This window comes from Triticum aestivum, chromosome 1D, assembly GCF_018294505.1.
Source record: "Triticum aestivum cultivar Chinese Spring chromosome 1D, IWGSC CS RefSeq v2.1, whole genome shotgun sequence".
Taxonomy (NCBI): Eukaryota; Viridiplantae; Streptophyta; class Magnoliopsida; order Poales; family Poaceae; genus Triticum; species Triticum aestivum.
In genome coordinates, this window is record NC_057796.1 from 309,770,933 (window position 1) to 309,788,734 (window position 17,802).

Here is a 17,802-nt window from a genome sequence, read left to right on the forward strand (position 1 = left end):
TGGTCTGAGGTCTTCGATTCCAGACGTACCTCTTCGCCGAGCGTTGCTGGACAGTATGTCCACACCGCCGGGCCCTTCTTCGTCCACCGCGGTGCCCAGCAGGGGACGAGGTAGGAAGAGAGGAGGTGGGGCACGTGGTCGCGGGAGAGGAGGTAGGGTGACTGCTAGGGAGCCTTCCTCGCCGCCACCCCCAGCTGTTTCACCCGAGCACGTGACTGCTAGGGTGGACTCGTCCGAGGAGGAGGCTACACGGACTCCGGTCCACGAGCCTCCGGTCCACGGGTCTTGGGCCCACGAGCCTCGGGTCGACTGGCCTTCGGCCCACGAGAGTTCGGCCCACGAGACCCCGGAGGAGCACACGTCCGGATGGGGTACCTGGCCGGATCAGCCCGAGGAGCCGAGTGGCCATGCTGATGATGGCGGGGAGCCGACTGATCTTGAGGAGGAGGGTGGCACCGTCTACCAGCGTGGTGCTACACGGCTCCCGTCCGTGCCGGCGACTCGCGAGCAGAGGTGGTTGATCTTCCCTGATGGGGAGAGGTACGTAAGTGCATTTAATATTTTTGTACCTTCTGCATTCACGTTTCTTCAAATAACTAATGCGTTGGCCTTGTCATGCTGCAGGGGTTGGGACCACCATCATAGTGTCCGCCGGCCCAACTCCGTCCTTGGAGTTCTTTGCCGGCAAAACTTCCCGGGGTTTGTCACGTTGCCTGGTGAGGGTCGGCTTCCAGAGCTTGGGTTGAGCTGGGAGCACTACGTGGCTGCCCCGGCCCCGCCGGATGTCATTATCGACGGTGTCGTGTGCGACACGAGGGCAGACATGGTGATCAGGACGTTCTGGGTAATTTCTCCTTTACACATTTCAAAATCTTCAACTAGCTAGTTATTAATTGTACTAATCAATATTGTCTCATTTGATTGCAGACATTCTACAGGTGTGAGGAGGGATACGAGGAGGAGTGCGCAAATGTTATCGAGAACGTCTGCAAGCGCCTACTCCAGAACTTACGGCACGAGGCTCGGGTGCAGGCTGTTCGAGACTACTACGCCTTGCGTGGTATCAAGAAGACCAAGCCGGCGTGCCGCGATAAGTTCCTGAGTAAGGAGCAGTACATGAAGGTAATTCTTAAGGCCTTCTACTTAAGTTCCTTCATTTAGTAATTCTTAGCCGTAGCGCTCAAGTTTCTATTTGCTAACTTAGGCGCCTCCGAGATGGTGTGCGGATCGGATGGATTGTTGGGAGGTGTTGGTCGATGAGTGGTGCTCACAAGAATGGCTAGCCCTCCACAACCAGGCCAAGGACAAACGTGCCCAAATGGAAGGTGTGCCACACCATCAAGGCAGCTCCAACTTATATCAGTTCGGGCGCAACTGGGTATGTGGTTTGCTTCATGATTCATGCAATTCATTCATCATGCTAGCTTGAGCCCTTTAGTTACTAATTTTCATTGTTTCTCTCTTTCAGGCACGCCACAATAAGGCGGATAAGGTGCCAGAGGTGTACGACCTGTATGCCATGGCCCACACTGGCTCTTACAAGAAAGTCAAGGCTTTCTCTCAGTCTGACCTCGATGATGCAAACAACTTCACCAACATCTCCTCCCACAACAAGCTCGTGAGATATAGAGATGAGGGGAAGGCGAGGAAAGGGGAGGACTTTAACCCGAGCCAGGGTCCCATTGATCCAGAGCTGGTGATGATATCTGGTGGCGGGAGGTCCCATGGCTCCATAGCCATTGGAGATGGACTTATCCGTTGTCCTAGCACTCTCCCAGAGATCAAGGCGCGCCAGTCGAGCTCCGCTCCTGAGATAAGGCCTCGTGAACGGCCAGTGCAACTCGCCATCAAGGTTAGTGATACGTACTCAGCTATCTTTCTCCATTACATTGTGTGCGCTTCCATCAATGATTACAAATGGTCATGTGAGTGGTGTTGCAGGCTGCTATACAGAGTGAGAGAGATAGAACGGAGAAACTTCTGGCGGAGGCGGCGGAGAGGCAGCGGGAGTTGGAGGAGAGGACGACAAAGATGATGGAGGAGGAGAGGGCACGGAATGACATGCAGGCAAGGGCCATGTACGAGCTCCTTGTGGTAAGTTTCTTCTGCAGATTAGCCAAAACATTCATGTAGTGTTTGTCTCATTACTAACTAGTATGACTGAGTCGTCAAAACCAAATGTGCAGTCTGTGTGCGAGAAGACCGGTCAGACCGCTCCGCCGATGCCAGTGATTGCTCCTGGGACCACGGTGAGTTTAATTTGAATGGACATTACTTGCTAGTCTTAACATTTGAGTGTCATAATGCTAACGAGACATTGGAAATGATCTTTGGTGCAGCTTAACTCCAGAAACGCATCGCATGATCCTTCTCCAGCTACCGGCACTAGCCAGCCCGCTCCTACACCTCCCTGATCACGGTAAGTTTCTCTAGTGTTTTGCTTAACAAATGCATAAAGACCTAGACTTAGCTTTATTTCCTCCAATATGCTTACCATAATGACCTAGAGTTAGCTTCTTTTCCTCCAAAATGACTTAATAAGCTTACTGACCTCATAAACCATCCATTTTACCTAAGTTAGCTCTAAAACGATATGTACTTAGCTTACTTATGTCAAAAATTGCATAATTAGCTCATAAACGACCCATTTCACCTAGGTTAACTCATAAACGACCCATTTCACCTAGGTTAGCTCATAAACGACCCATTTCACCTAGGTTAGCTCATAAACGACCCATTTCACCTAGGTTAGCTCATAAATGACCCATTTCACCTAAGTTAGCTCAAAAAGATCCATTTCAACTAAATTAGCTCATAAATGATCCATTTCACCTAAGTTAGCTCAAAAACGATCCATTTCAACTAAATTAGCTCAAAAATGATCCATTTCAACAAAGTTAGCTCAAAAACGATCCATTTCAACTAAGTTAGCTCAAAAACGATCCATTTGACCTAAGTGAGCTAAAAAAGATCCATTTCACCTTAGTTACCTCAAAAACGATCCATTTCAACTAAGTTAGCTCAAAAACGATCCATTTCAACTAGGTTAGCTCCAAAATGACCCATTTCACCTTACTTAGCTCAAAAACGATGCCCTTCACCTTAGTTAGCTCATAAACGACCCATTTCAACTAAGTTAGCTCATAAATGATCCATTTCAACTAAGTTAGCTCATAAACAACCCATTTCAACTTAGTTAGCTCATATATGATCCATTTCACCTAAGTTAGCTCATAAATGACATATACTTCTTGTTCTAGTCTTCTTCTTGTTCTAGTCACCTATTTCTAACTTTCTTATTTACCATTTTGCAGATTTCATTCACTTGATGGAAGCTAGCTTGCTATGATGGAGTGCCTTTGATGAAACTTTGCATTGTATCTAGCTTGCTATCTTCATGACACTTTGCATTGTAATATATATATGGATGGAACAATGTGTATGGATGGAACTTCCTTATGTATGAACAATGTGTATGGATGAAACTGATGTGATATGTGATATGTGCTGGATATGTGATATGTGATATGTGCTGGATATGTGATATGTGATATGTGCTAGATATGTGTTGGATATGTGCTGGATATGAAACTTATATATGTGATATGTGCTGCAAATTGTGGGATTTAATAAAAAACAGAAAAAACAGACAATATGCAGGCTCTTTGCCGTCTGCCACCGACGGCAAAGAGCCTTTGCCGTCTGCCGCGGACGGCAAAGAAGCCACGTGGCAGCCAACTGTGCTTCCTGGGAGCTGACCCATTTGGTCAGTTTGCCTACAGTGGCAGACGGCAAAGACTTTGCCGTCCGTGGCAGACGGCAAAGAACCTGCACTTTGCCATCAGTGGCAGACGGCAAAGAACCTGCCATCTAGTGACGTGTACATGACATCATAAGGCGGACGGCAAAGACCAAAGGCTCTTTGCCGTCTGCGGCGGACGGCAAAGGTCTGCCGTTAGCCACTTAACGGACTGACAGCGCAATTATTGCCGTCCGCCCTCTTTGCCGTCCGCCGCGGACGGCAAAGAGCCTTTGCCATCCGCCGCCAGGAAGCAGACGGCAAAGCAGCTGTTTACCGTAGCCTTCTTTGCCGGAGCCTTTTGCCGTCCGCGGCTGATGGCAAAGGTCTTTGCCGTCCGCCTTTCGAGCCTTTGCCGTCCGCCATGGCAGACGGCAAAGTAGCTGTTTCCTGTATACGTCCATTTTGCATCATGCTTTTATATCAATATTTATTGCAATATGGGCTGTTATTACACGTTATGTCACAATACTTATGCCTATTCTCTCTTATTTTACAAGGTTTACATAAGGAGGGAGAATGCCGGCAGCTGGAATTCTGGGCTGGAAAAGGAGCAAATATTGAAGACCTATTCTGCACAACTCCAAAAGTCCTGAAACTCCACGGAAATTATTTTTGGAAATAATAAAAATATTGAGCGGAAGAAGTACGTCAGAGGGGGCCCCACCTGGCCACGAGGGTGGGGGCGCGCCCTACCCCCCTGGGCGCGCCCCCTCCCTCGTGGGCCCCCTGTTGGTTCTCCGGTGGCCATCTTCTGCTATATGAAGTCTTTCGTCGAGGAAAAAATCATAAGCAACCTTTCGGGACGAGACTCCGCCGCCACGAGGCGGAACCTTGGCGGAACCAATCTAGGGCTCCGGCAGAGCTGTTCTGCCGGGGACACTTCCCTCCGGGAGGGAGAAATCATCGCCATCGTCATCACCAACGCTCCTCTCATCGGGAGAGGGCAATCTCCATCGACATCTTCACCAGCACCATCTCCTCTCAAAACCCTAGTTCATCTCTTGTATCCATTTCTTGTCTCCAAGTCCGGGATTGGTACTAGTAGGTTGCTAGTAGTGTTGATTACTCCTTGTAGTTGATGCTAGTTGGTTTATTTGGTGGAAGATCATATGTTCAGATCCTTTATGCATATTAATACCCCTCTGATTATGAACATGAATATGCTTTGTGAGTAGTTACGTTTGTTCCTGAGGACATGGGAGAAGTCTTGCTATTAGTAGTCATGTGAATTTGGTATTCGTTCGATATTTTGATGAGATGTATGTTGTCTATCCTCTAGTGGGGTTATGTGAACGTCGACTACATAACACTTCACCATTATTTGGGCCTAGAGGAAGGCATTGGGAAGTAATAAGTAGATGATGGGTTGCTAGAGTGACAGAAGCTTAAACCCTAGTTTATGCGTTGCTTCGTAAGGGGCTGATTTGGATCCATATGTTTCATGCTATGGTTAGGTTTACCTTAATAATTTTGTTGTAGTTGCGGATGCTTGCAATAGAGGTTAATCCTAAGTGGGATGCTTGTTCAAGTAAGAACAGCACCCAAGCACCGGTCCACCCACATATCAAATTATCAAAGTACCGAACGCGGATCATATGAACGTGATGAAAACTAGCTTGACGATAATTCCCATGTGTCCTCAGGAGCGCTTTTCTCTATATAAGAGTTTGTCCAGGTTTGTCCTTTGCTACAAAAAGGATTGGGCCACCTTGCTGCACTTTATTTACTTTTGTTACTTGTTGCTCGTTACAAATTATCCTATCACAAAACTATCTGTTACCACTTATTTCAGTACTTGCAGAGAATACCTTGCTGAAAACCGCTTATCATTTCCTTCTGCTCCTCGTTGGGTTCGACACTCTTACTTATCGAAAGGACTACGATAGATCCCCTACACTTGTGGGTCATCATTCGTCGTAAAGGGTTACGTCGATGCAAGCTTTGACACTAATCCAGATGAATCTGAGTCTCAATCTGGATACATATTGAAAGTGGGAATAATTATCTAGAGTAGCACCATGCAGAGCATTGTAGACATAGAAATTTGCAAATATACATACGGATCTGAATATGACAGACTCGTTGCCTAAACTTCTCGCACAAGCAAAACATGATCACACCTTAGTATTCTTTGGGTGTTAATCACATGGCGATGTGAACTAGATTATTGACTCTATTAAACCCTTTTGGGTGTTGGTCACATGGCGATGTGAACTATGGGTGTTAATCACATGACGATGTGAACTATTGGTGTTAGACCACATGGCGATGTGAACTAGATTATTGACTCTAGTGCAAGTGCGAGACTGAAGGAAATATGCCCTGGAGGCAATAATAAAGTTGTTATTTTATATTTCCTTATTCATTGTAAAGGTTTATTATTCATGCTATAATTGTATTGATCGGAAACTTAAATACATGTGTGAATACATAGACAAACATTGTGTCCCTAGTGAGCCTCTACTTGACTAGCTCGTTGATCAAAGATGGTTAAGGTTTCCTGACATGAGTTGTCATTTGATAACGGGATCACATCATTAGGAGAATGATGTGATGGACAAGACCCGTCCGTTAGCTTAGCATATTGATCTTCAGTTTTATTGCTATTGCTTTCTTCATGTCAAATACATATTCCTTCGACTATGAGATTATGCAACTCCCGAATACCGTAGGAATGCATTGTGTGCTATCAAACGTCACAACTTAACTGGGTGATCATAAAGATGCTCTACAGGTATCTCCGAAGGTGTTTGTTGGGTTGGCATAGATCGAGATTAGGATTTGTCACTCCGAGTATCGGAGAGCTATCTCTGGGCCCTCTCGGTAATGCACATCATAAGAAGCCTTGCAAGCAAAGTGACTAATGAGTTAGTTGTAGGATGATGTATTACAGAACGAGTAAAGAGATTTGCCGGTAACAAGATTGAACTAGGTATGTGGATACCGACGATCGAATCTCGGGCAAGTAACACACCGATGGACAAAGGGAATAACATATGTTGTGATAACGGTTCGACCGATAAAGATCTTCATAGAATATGTAGGAGCCAATATGAGCATCCAGGTTCCGCTATTGGTTATTGACCGGAGAAGTGCCTCGGTCATGTCTACATAGTTCTCGAACCCATAGGGTCCGCACACTTAACGTTCGATGATGATTTGGTATTATATGAGTTATGTGATTTGGTGACCGAATGTTGTTCGGAGTCCCGGATGAGATCACTGAAATGACAAGGAGTCTCAAAATAGTCGAGAGGTAAAGATTGATATATAGGATGATAGTATTCAGACACCGGAAGTGTTCCGGATAGTATCGGGTATTTATCGGAGTACTGGGGGGGTTACCGGAAACCCCGGGGGAAAGATATGGGCCATATGGGCCATAGGAGGGGAGCACACCAGCCCACAAGGGGTGGCGCCCCCCCTGCAAGGAAGGAGGCCGAATTGGAGAAGGGAATGAGGGGATTCGCCCCCCTTTCCTTCTCTCCTTCCTCTTCCCTTTTCCCCTCCTCCGGAAAAAGGAAAGGGGAGGCCGAATTGGGGAGGACCCCAAGTAGGATTCCTCCTACTTGGGGCGCCCCATGGCTGCCTCTCCTCCCCTCCCACCTATATATACGTGGGGAGGGGGCGCCTAGAACAGATAACACAACATCAATTGTTAGTCGTGTGCGGCGCCCCCCTCCACAGTTTACGCCTCCGGTCATATCTTCGTAGTGCTTAGGCGAAGCCCTGCGCGGATCACTTCACCATCACCATCACCACGCCGTCGTGCTGACGGAACTCATCTACTTCCTCGACATCTTGCTGGATCAAGAGGACAAGGGACGTCATCGAGTTGAACGTGTGCAAAACTCGGAGGTGTCGTACGTTCGGTACTTGATCGGTTGGAGCTACAAGAAGTTTGACTAAATCAACCGCGTTGTTAAACGCTTCCGCTAATGGTCTACGAGGGTACGTAGACACACTCTCCTCCTCATACCTTTTCTATTCGTCCGGGTAGACAACTCGGTTAGTGACCGGTCACGAAAATGCCATTCAAGTGGACCTCTCAAACCGTCTCTATAGATCTAGGTTGTCCTGCACCCCCCATACCCAACCCATATCTGGGATGGATATGGGGGAAGCCTGGACGCATCCGACATGTTGGATCTGACGCACGCTGCCCACCCTATTCCACCCGACCCCACAACTACCATCACTCGCAACGGATGGTGCGGGCGCCATGCACGGATTCAAGCATCATCGTTGATCAACCATGAAGCTCGGATCCACCACGACCATGGCCTCGATGACCTGATCTGACGCAAACATGAAGTGGAATGAAAGAGGTTTTTTTTGTGAGTCCTAACTATCAGACACCTACGTGGAGGAGGTCTAGATACCCGAAAATCTCTCCCAGGTTTGCTATCGGTTTGTGGGATTTTGGATGTCCGGACCATGCAGTCAAAGTTTGGTGCATAGTGTTGGAGAGGTGAAAATTGTCCGAACTACACGGTCCGGACATTTGGCGGCATTTTGGTGCTCTGCGTTGGAGTTGCCCCAATGTCTGTGGGTGGTTTCAATGCGTGTTGTTTCTCTAATATAGTCTATGTGGAAGCCGATACATATAGCATGTTTCGATCATGTTTGCCCGTGTGCTCATAATGTAAAAATGTTTTGCAGTGGACTGATAACTACTCCCTTCGTTTGAAAACACTTGTCGGGGAATAAAAATGAATGTATCTAAAACTAAAATACATCTTGATACATCAATTTTTTTGATAAGTATTTTCGGACGGAGGGAGTATGTTCGAATGCAGAAAGTAAACGCACAGCACCTTCCGACGTGGCGAGGCACCTGTCAAAAGTGGCATCTTAGTGATAAGAGGATTAGGCGTAGGCCGAAGTTTTCAAATGCGCGCTTGCACTGGGACGGCGTAGTTGCTTGTTTTTCTTTCAGAGTTTTCAAAGTTTGGCGACTCTATTCCCCTGTGACCCAAAGGATTTTCATAGGGGGGGGGGGGAATTCTATGGATCAGGGTCCTCAAAATTCCTATGAAATACCTTCAAACCAAATTCATAGTATGAAATCCCTTCAATCAAAAAAGTGGTGTGCACGTTTGCTCTGTTAAGCTATAACAGAGTGTAGGTTTGATGCTCATTTGTCCAGTAAGGCACATCAGAATGCTAGACTATGAACATGGAATAGAGGATTCAGACATGTAAGGGTACAACAGTGATGCAACCTCGATTCTTTCACTGAATGCATACAGTGATGATATTCACAAGAAGGAAATTAATAAAGCAAGTACGAAGTAGTGTAATATACAATAGCAAACATAATTAGTGTCACAGTTACAACTGGTACATTCTTGATCAGCATAGTTCAATGCTACGACTTGCAAATTAAACAGTAAACAAAACTCTTCTAAGTTACGAGATACATGACGAACAACACAACACGGGACTGGATCATCATCATCTCTAAACCTGCCATAATCAGTCCTTGCAACAAGCCCCAATAAAGATCATAAGATGAAGGCAGCTGAATACGGCAAAAAGCATGTACTTGAAGACACACAAGACGATATGGGTATCATGGCGACTCTCTAAATCACCCTCGAAGCGAACACAGCGAGTCTTATACTCGAGCAGCTCCGCGAATGAAAGCATCGTGACAACGCACACGTACATGGACACCACGGTGTCAAACTGAAACCAGAGTCGGTCCAAACCATTTTGGGGCGATGTAAAATAGTTATTTTTTACTGAACTTTTATACATATTCTAAACTAAGTGACCATATTATAATTTTAATTAATACATTTTTTATTATTTATTACTCAGTCACATAAGAACGTTTTCAAATAATACACTCATTATTACACAATTGTAATGTATATCAATGAAATTTTTGGTTCTACAAAATTTAAATTGTATGATTTACCAAACCTCTTTCTTGTTAAAAAAATCCTTCAAATTCATTTTCTAATATTGCATAAACTACATAGTGTATACACATATATTTGCATATATATGTGTTTATTCATATATCTTTTAATATTATTGAATAACATGGTAGATATTTCTAAATCATAAATACGAACAAATATTTTAATAGTGGTTTCTAGTATATATTAGACAACCATATTCATAGAAACTTTTAAGGTATAAAAAATGTGACTTGCAAGTTGGGTTAAGTAATAGAATCATCGAAGAACCAAACATGTTGATTGTACTTTTGCGCAAGATTTGATTATCCGACATGCTCATCTAGATTCACTTGGCTTGATTTGGAGAAAATGAGATTTTTTCACCAGCTTCTCAAATGGAAAATTGTGCACTGGTTTAAAAATTCCAATCTTGTTATCATAAATTCCATTATGATGCTAAGGCATTCATTATAACGGGAAACTAACATATTTAAAATTAACTTCACCAGTCATATTGGTTTGCCTCTGAATGGTATAAACCATTAGCATGTGTTATGTATTCGCGCTCCTTCAAATTAAGGCTCTATTATATGCATTTAATAATCTTTCATATGTAATGTATAAATGTATAGTATTTACTAGTCTAATTTGTAGCGGGGCCCTTCCCTCTTGGGGCCCGGGGCGGTCGCCCCTTTTGCCCGACCTTTGGGCCAGCCCTGACTGAAACAATCCACGCAGAGTCCACCTTTTCCAAAGAGGGAAACGGGCCATACCAGTCTTGGGTTTGGCAGCGTCGGCAGTCTTCTTTGCAGCCTCCACGGCTTCCTTGGTAGCATGAGTCACATCGGCCTTCTGCTTGACCTCGTTGTCTGCTTCCTTGAGGTCCTTGCTGATGACGTCGAGACCCTCGTCGGCCTTTGCAGCTGTCTCCTCAGCATGAGCTGCCGCATTAGTCGCCTCCTCGGCAGCCACCTCCAAGTCCACAATTTTGTTTTGCGCGGCAACGACGTCGTCGGCGGGGTTGGTCTTGGCTTGCGACAAGTTCGCATCGGTAGCTCGGGTAGCTTCGATTGCTTGATTGGCTTGGGATCTGGCGTTCTTGGAGGCCTCGAGGGTGTTGTTGTAGGCGGCGCGCTTCTCCGTGGCGACACGCTTGGCATCCGCGTCGGCATGGACAACGCCTGCTTGGGCATTTGAGGCGTCCCTAGAAGCATTAACCGTGCGTGTGCGATCAACGGCAGCCTGCGCGGCAGCGGCGGGATGGGCCTCGCATTGCTCCTGCTCTTCTTCCTGGGCACCAGCGTCGACGATGATCTTGGCACAACACATGATACAAGCTGAGAGTGCCATGGCGATCGAAAGGAAAGTAACATCGAAGGCCGGGTTCTTGTAGTGAAGTGCCACTTATTTGGCGTCTTATGATACAAATGTGGTGTTGAGGCTGTGGAGTGTCTGGATGACCGATGATGGAACTGAGACGCTATTCCCCATAAGAAACAGGCCCTTCATGACGCCGATGAATGCCAACATCTTGACTAGTAGATCCCGGAAAGATCCCAACATCTTGACCACCCACATCTTCAACACCCACATCTTGGCTAACCGTTCCTGAAGAGGAAAATTATCAAGAGGAAAACGAATAGCAATTTAGTGGCCTAGCAGGAACAAGAAAAGATGAACAACCAAGGAGATGGTCCAGAAATCACCACACAAGATGAAAACACCCACCTTTCTCCCCCCCCCCCCCGCCCCCCAAAGAAACAAGGAAACAATATGCAAAGAGCTCCCCGAATCCCCGTTCAACTTCTGCAGTCCACACGATTCAAATCATGAAAAACGCCAGAGGAAACAACGAATAACTAGCGGAAAGAGAGCAGATTAGACCAAGACACAAATTAGACGTACGCTCGCTCCCCTCAGAGTCGGTCCAAAGCATTTTTGGGCCCGTGGTGATGTAAAAAAATTGTTTTTCATACTAAACTTTTATACCTATTTTAAACTAAGTGTATCATATTACAGTTGTAATTAATATTTTTTATTACTTAGCCACATAAAATGTTTTCAAATAACTGTTGTATTATTCATTGGTATGCAATTGTAATGTATATCATTGAAAATTTTAATTGTACAAAATGAAAATTTTATGATTCACCAAAAAATTTCTTTATTGTTAAAAGATCTTTCATATTTATTTTTCTAATATTGCATAAATGATGTAGTGTATACACATTTGCATATATATGCGTGTATTCATACATCTTTTAATATTATATTGAATATTATGATAGGGATTTCTAAATTATAGGCACACTAACAATTTTTTATTGGTTTCTATGCCCTAGGCAGTCATTTCATGAAAACTTCTAGGGCATAGAAAATGTGGCTTGCAAGTTGGGTTTTGTAATTCGAAGAACCAAAAATGTTGTTGAATATACTTTTACGCATGATTCGATTACCTAACATGCTTGTCCAGATTCACTTGGTTTGATTTTGTGCAAATGAGATGCCTACATGTTTATTGAATTAAAAATTGTGCGTTGGTTTAAACATTGAAGTCTAGTTATCAGCATTTCCATTATGATACGTAAAGAGACTAATGTATTTGAACTCAACTTCGCCAGTCAGATTGGTTTGCCTATGCGTGATATAACTTATCAGTATGTGGTGCTTCTGCAAATTGAGTGTTTATTCTATCCATTTAATAATCTTTCAGATGTAATGTATACTTGTATACTTCTTCGTAGTATAAGTTTTACTTGGGCCCTCCCCTCCCATGTGTTTGTCCCTTCCTCCCTCCCTCCCTCTCTCTCTCACGCGGCCGGGGTGCTAAAAGAGAGAGGTGCTCGTCTCGGCGGCACTTTGGGCGCTATATCAGGCCCGAAATTTGGGGTGTCGCGCCAACGTCGAAACCCTGGCTTGTTTTCTTCATTTTGAAATGAAAATGAAAACCCAGGCTGGTTGGGTACGTGCAAAATACATCACCAAGGTAATCTGCGTGTACGTGGTACGCGTCGGTCGTCGATACTACTGCATGTACCTGCTTTACTTCGATAAAGACTAGCCAGTCTACATGATGGGACTAAATTTCATGTTTTGACCTTTTGCGAAACTTGATCAAGATCTGACTCTACCTTGCAAAAATTTCGGGATCTGACCCTTTTCTTACCGACAGGGTCCATGGCGGCAGATAGCATCCTACCGCCAAGGTCACTGGCGGTAGGGGTGCATGCCCTACCGCAAATTTTTCCTAAGTATGAAACACAGTGCGTGCTCGCGCCTATCACCGGGCACCTTGACGGTAGGGTTGTACAGGCTACCGCCAGCCTTTTTGGCGGTAGGGATGTTTTCTACCGCCAAGTTCTACCACCGTGGACCCTGACGGTAGCAAAAGAGTCAGATCCCGAAAATGTTGCAAACTAGGGTCAAATCTCAATTAACTTTTAGAAAAGGGTCAAAATACAAAATTTTGCTGCATGGTGGTGGTTCACACGACGCGACCACGGAGAGCGGATTCAGAATGATTCACTGCACCCTCCAGTCTTGCAATCTGCACCTCTGCGTCCACTTTTATCTTTTCCCCGATGTGGGTAAAAACAAGACATCTACACTAGTCAAAGACCTAAAAGCCAACTAATGCTTGAGAAAATCTCGTGTCAAACGACATTGCCCGATGGTACCGCTGCCACTACCATACAAGCACTTTGAAATATATTTTTCGCGTGCAAGAGTGCGCACTCCCGGGAGCACCAACGGATTTCCCGATCTAACTCTACCCGATCGTTTGGGCGGAAACCAGATCTAACTCTGCCCGATCGTTCGGACGGAAATCGAAGACCTATCTGTCCCCAACAAGTCTCTCGATCCAGCACGGCCGTACCTGTCTGCCTTTCGGACGGTACTGTCAGGAACCAGCCGACGTAGTATCTCACAACCAACCGTCGTTAGCAAACTGACATTACCTGAATCACCACGTGTTAATTAATGTACTACCAACGTTTACCTATATCTCTATCTCTATCTCTACTACTCCTCTATTCACTTTTGTAAGTCGTTTAAGACAGCTAAAATTAAACTGTTTTAGATGCTATCTTAAATGTCTAAAAAATATCTTACAAAAGTAAACAGAGGGAGTACTTAAAAAATGAGTAAGATTACTTTGAGATTGGAAAATAGACAGGGATGTAGACCAACATTTGCATAGAAAAGGTTTGGAAAACAATGTTTGCACCATACATTTCTTATGTTATTATTTACGTACAGAAGAGATGTTATGATATTCCGTTTCCACGGTAGCTCGATCCCATGCTAGGATCAAACTACCAGTCACAACATTTGCGCAAATTGATTCCATGATGACCGAAACCATTGCTGCAACCTCGCCAGTCTATTTACCCCGAACACAGCAACGTTATGGTTCCAGTCTATTTCACCAATGTATTTATAAGGTAATAATGCAGAGGGCGTGGGTTGGGCTTACAAAGACCCAGAACAAGTTCAATTACAGCCGCAAGCGTGGTTTACCTATCCTCAGTATGACAAGATTCGACGAATACTCTGCTTGGATGATCCACATGACGGTGTCAAATAAGGCACTATGTACTTCTTCATGTCGCTCCTTGATATGCGGAGGTGACCTCCGGGCACCGACACAAACTTAACACGCCCAGCCTCATCCAAAGTCCTCAAGCTGATCCAATCTTCGGTATTTAGCTTTGCCGGATGTAAAGTAATCAATCCGTTATTTTTCCATTCATTGATCGAAGGCATTTAAGAGTTTTGTTACGTCATCGTACGCCAGAGAAGGCACATGAATTATTCAATCTACTTTTCCTTTCAATCGAGAAGATTTTAATATATGAAGTTTCTGAATATTGTAGGAAACATGAACCATTTTTAAATCCTGAACAGATTTTTCAAAATTATGCACACCTAAAGAAAAACGCGAACACAATTAGAAACAGAATCATCTTTTAAAATTCACAGACATTTTTTGAAAACACCAACTTTTTTTAATAAAAACATGAATATTATTGGAATTTGTGAACATTTTTAGAATGGAAACATGTGTTGAAAATTCATAACTTTTTTGAAAATGTGTATCTTTTAACATTACTTTGAATTGTGAAAATTTCTCTAAAACAAGAATATTTTTTGAATTTTTTAAATTTCATTTTCTTTTTAAGTTATGAATTTTTGGAAAACAATATTTTTTTTGAAAAATGGGAAACTTTTTTCAAGTTCCGAATATTTTTCAAAATAGCAACAAAATTTTGAAATTCTGAATATTTTCTATAATTTGATTTTTATTTTAAATACTGACATTTTTTGAGAATTTTGAATTTATGAAATAAATTCTATAAGAAAAATAAACTTGGTAGGGAAAAACAGATAAGGAAGGAGGATAAAAATAGAAGTAAAACACAGAAACAAAGAAAAATGGGCCAGCTCATTATTGGTTGTCCTGTGTGAAGCTCCAACTATTTGTCGCTCTGTAAGGAAAAGAGAATTTTTCCAGCTGCGTGCACAGAAAAATAAGTCTGCTGGCTCGCTGGGCCACAGCGCGCGGCCATGTATGAAATTCTGAAAAAGTCTTTTTTTCAGCAGACGAACACATAAGAATTTAGTACCACCTCGGATAGAAAAAAAATCGATGGTTAATGGATGAAAAAATTGGCGAAACGCACCTTGCTTTATTAGTAGAGAAGATAAGATATAGATATAGATACAAATACAAGCATGTCATATCATCACACAATTATGGATGAGATAAGACCCACCTCAACATGCAATCATGCATAGAAAAAGACCCATCACCACAAGCAACCATACATTGAAAATATTTTTCATTCAACTATTCTATTTATATTTAATAGATACTTTACAAGTATACATAATCAAATATAATAAAGTATATGTGTTCTAAATTTTGGTTCATATATTACTAACTTAAATATTTATATTTCACTCAATCAAATTTTATAAAATATATTATAACCGATTCCCGCAGCAATGCGTGGGGTATCATCTACTTCCTCTACAGAGAAATATAAGAGCGTTTAGATACGCTCTTATATTTCTTTCCGGAGGGGGTAGTTGTTATAACAATCCCAGCTAGCTCCTGTTCGCATGAAAATAAAAGAATATTGTTGCTATCTGGCTCCTGTTCTTTGGAAGAAGAAAAAGAAGTTGAAGAGAAATAATGCTGAATAACAAGAAGAGCCGCTGGAACAGGCAGCCGTTCCCTGGCGCTCACACACCGGCGCCGGCTCTTGGCAATTAGCGTTGCTTATACTAATGTTGAGATCTTTCCATCAGAAGAAGAGCTTAGCCCACCATCGTAGCATAATGAGCATCAGAAATAACCTTGTTCCAAAAGGAAAATCAGAAATAACCTAAATAATGGGGCAACGTGCACGACGGCTACCGGATCCTCATTCTTACTTTTATAGGTTGCTTATATGTTTTGTTGTCCTTCGTTTGAACTGTCTACTATTTCTCTCAGTAGATACCTCCTCTGTAAAGAAATATAAAAACGTTTAGATCACTAAAAGTAGAAAGTACTATTAAAAATTAAAATGCAAAAATATCTTTTTTTTAGGTAAAAAATATCTTATACGTAGCTACAAAGGGAGTACCAAATACAAGATGCTCTTTGATGTCTTTTTTGCAGAAGAAAAAAGTTTAACGCTTTGAATCTAGTAGGATCCAAGAAATTACATAGTAATTCCTGTAACTAAAAATTACAATAAAATACTTTGGAGATATCTTCTCCATGGTATCAATCTTTATAAGATGAAATACTTCTATGATTTCAGTAAAGAAGTCATAATTGGATAATAGCAACGAGATTTTCATTCATTCGCCTGCATAAACTTGATTACGGATTTAAGCCGGTCACGCTCATGTAAATAGACGAGAAGCACGTTTTAAGGTCGAAGTTGCTCTTTTGCGCTGCTGAATTTATAGTAAACCTTTTTCTAAGCTGGTGCCACCATTTGGACCCACTTGCTGTTCGCTGCCGCAAAAGATGATGTTTCTAAGCCGGTGCCACCATTTGGAACTAGTTGTTGTTTGCCGCTGCCCTCTCTTTTGCTTCTTCGCGTACGTGAGGGTGCACCTCACAGGGATGTTGTCATTGTGGATGCAAGACGCCTCCTCTAGCGCAGTCATCTTGACCCCAAGTGCTTGAACCAGTTGCCACCGCTAAGTGTCTCCTCCTCGTGGAACACGGTGCGCTCCCAGGTGTGGTCTAGGATTTCTATGGAGACGGTGATGCCCGAGGGAGAGTCTCCGGTGACCGCGAAAACGGTGACACCGACGTACATGGGCACTCCTTTGTTGAAAACAGACGGACTAACCGTGACGTGCCAGACGCGGCTGCGGAAGCGAAAGGTCCGGACCAAAGTGGACCGGGTTCCGGGGGGAATCAGCGCCAGCTTCGAGTAGCCGGGGATCGCGAACAGCTCCGTGATGGATTCCGTCGGGGACGAGCGGCTGGCCATGGTCTTCCGTGATCTGCAATCGGTTACAGGGGTACGTAACACCAGCGTCTGTATACAGGAATATATATATACTAAGCCTGGCGATAAAAAAAAAAGGAAACCAGATCTAACTCTGCCCGATCGTTCGGGCGGAAATCGAAGACCTATCTGTCCCCGACAAGTCTCTCGATCCAGCACGTCCGTGCCTGTCTGCCTTCCGGACGGTACTGTTAGGAATCAGCCGACGTAGTATCTCACAACCAACCGTGACCGTCATTAGCAAACTGACATTACCTGAATCACCACGTGTTAATTAATGTACTACCAACGTCTACCTCTATCCCTATCCCTATCTCTACTACTCCTCTGTTCATTTTTATAAGTCGTTTAAGACAGCTAAAATTGAACAGTTTTAGGTGCTGTCTTAAATAAATGTCTAAAAACGTCTTACAAAAGTGAACGGAGGGAGTACTTCAAAAATGAGTAAGATTACTTTGAGATTGGAAAATAGGCGGGGATGTAGGACCAACATTTGCATAGAAAAGGTTCAGAAAACATGGGTTGGGCTTAAACTGTTGATATTCCGTTTCCACGGTAGCTCGATCCC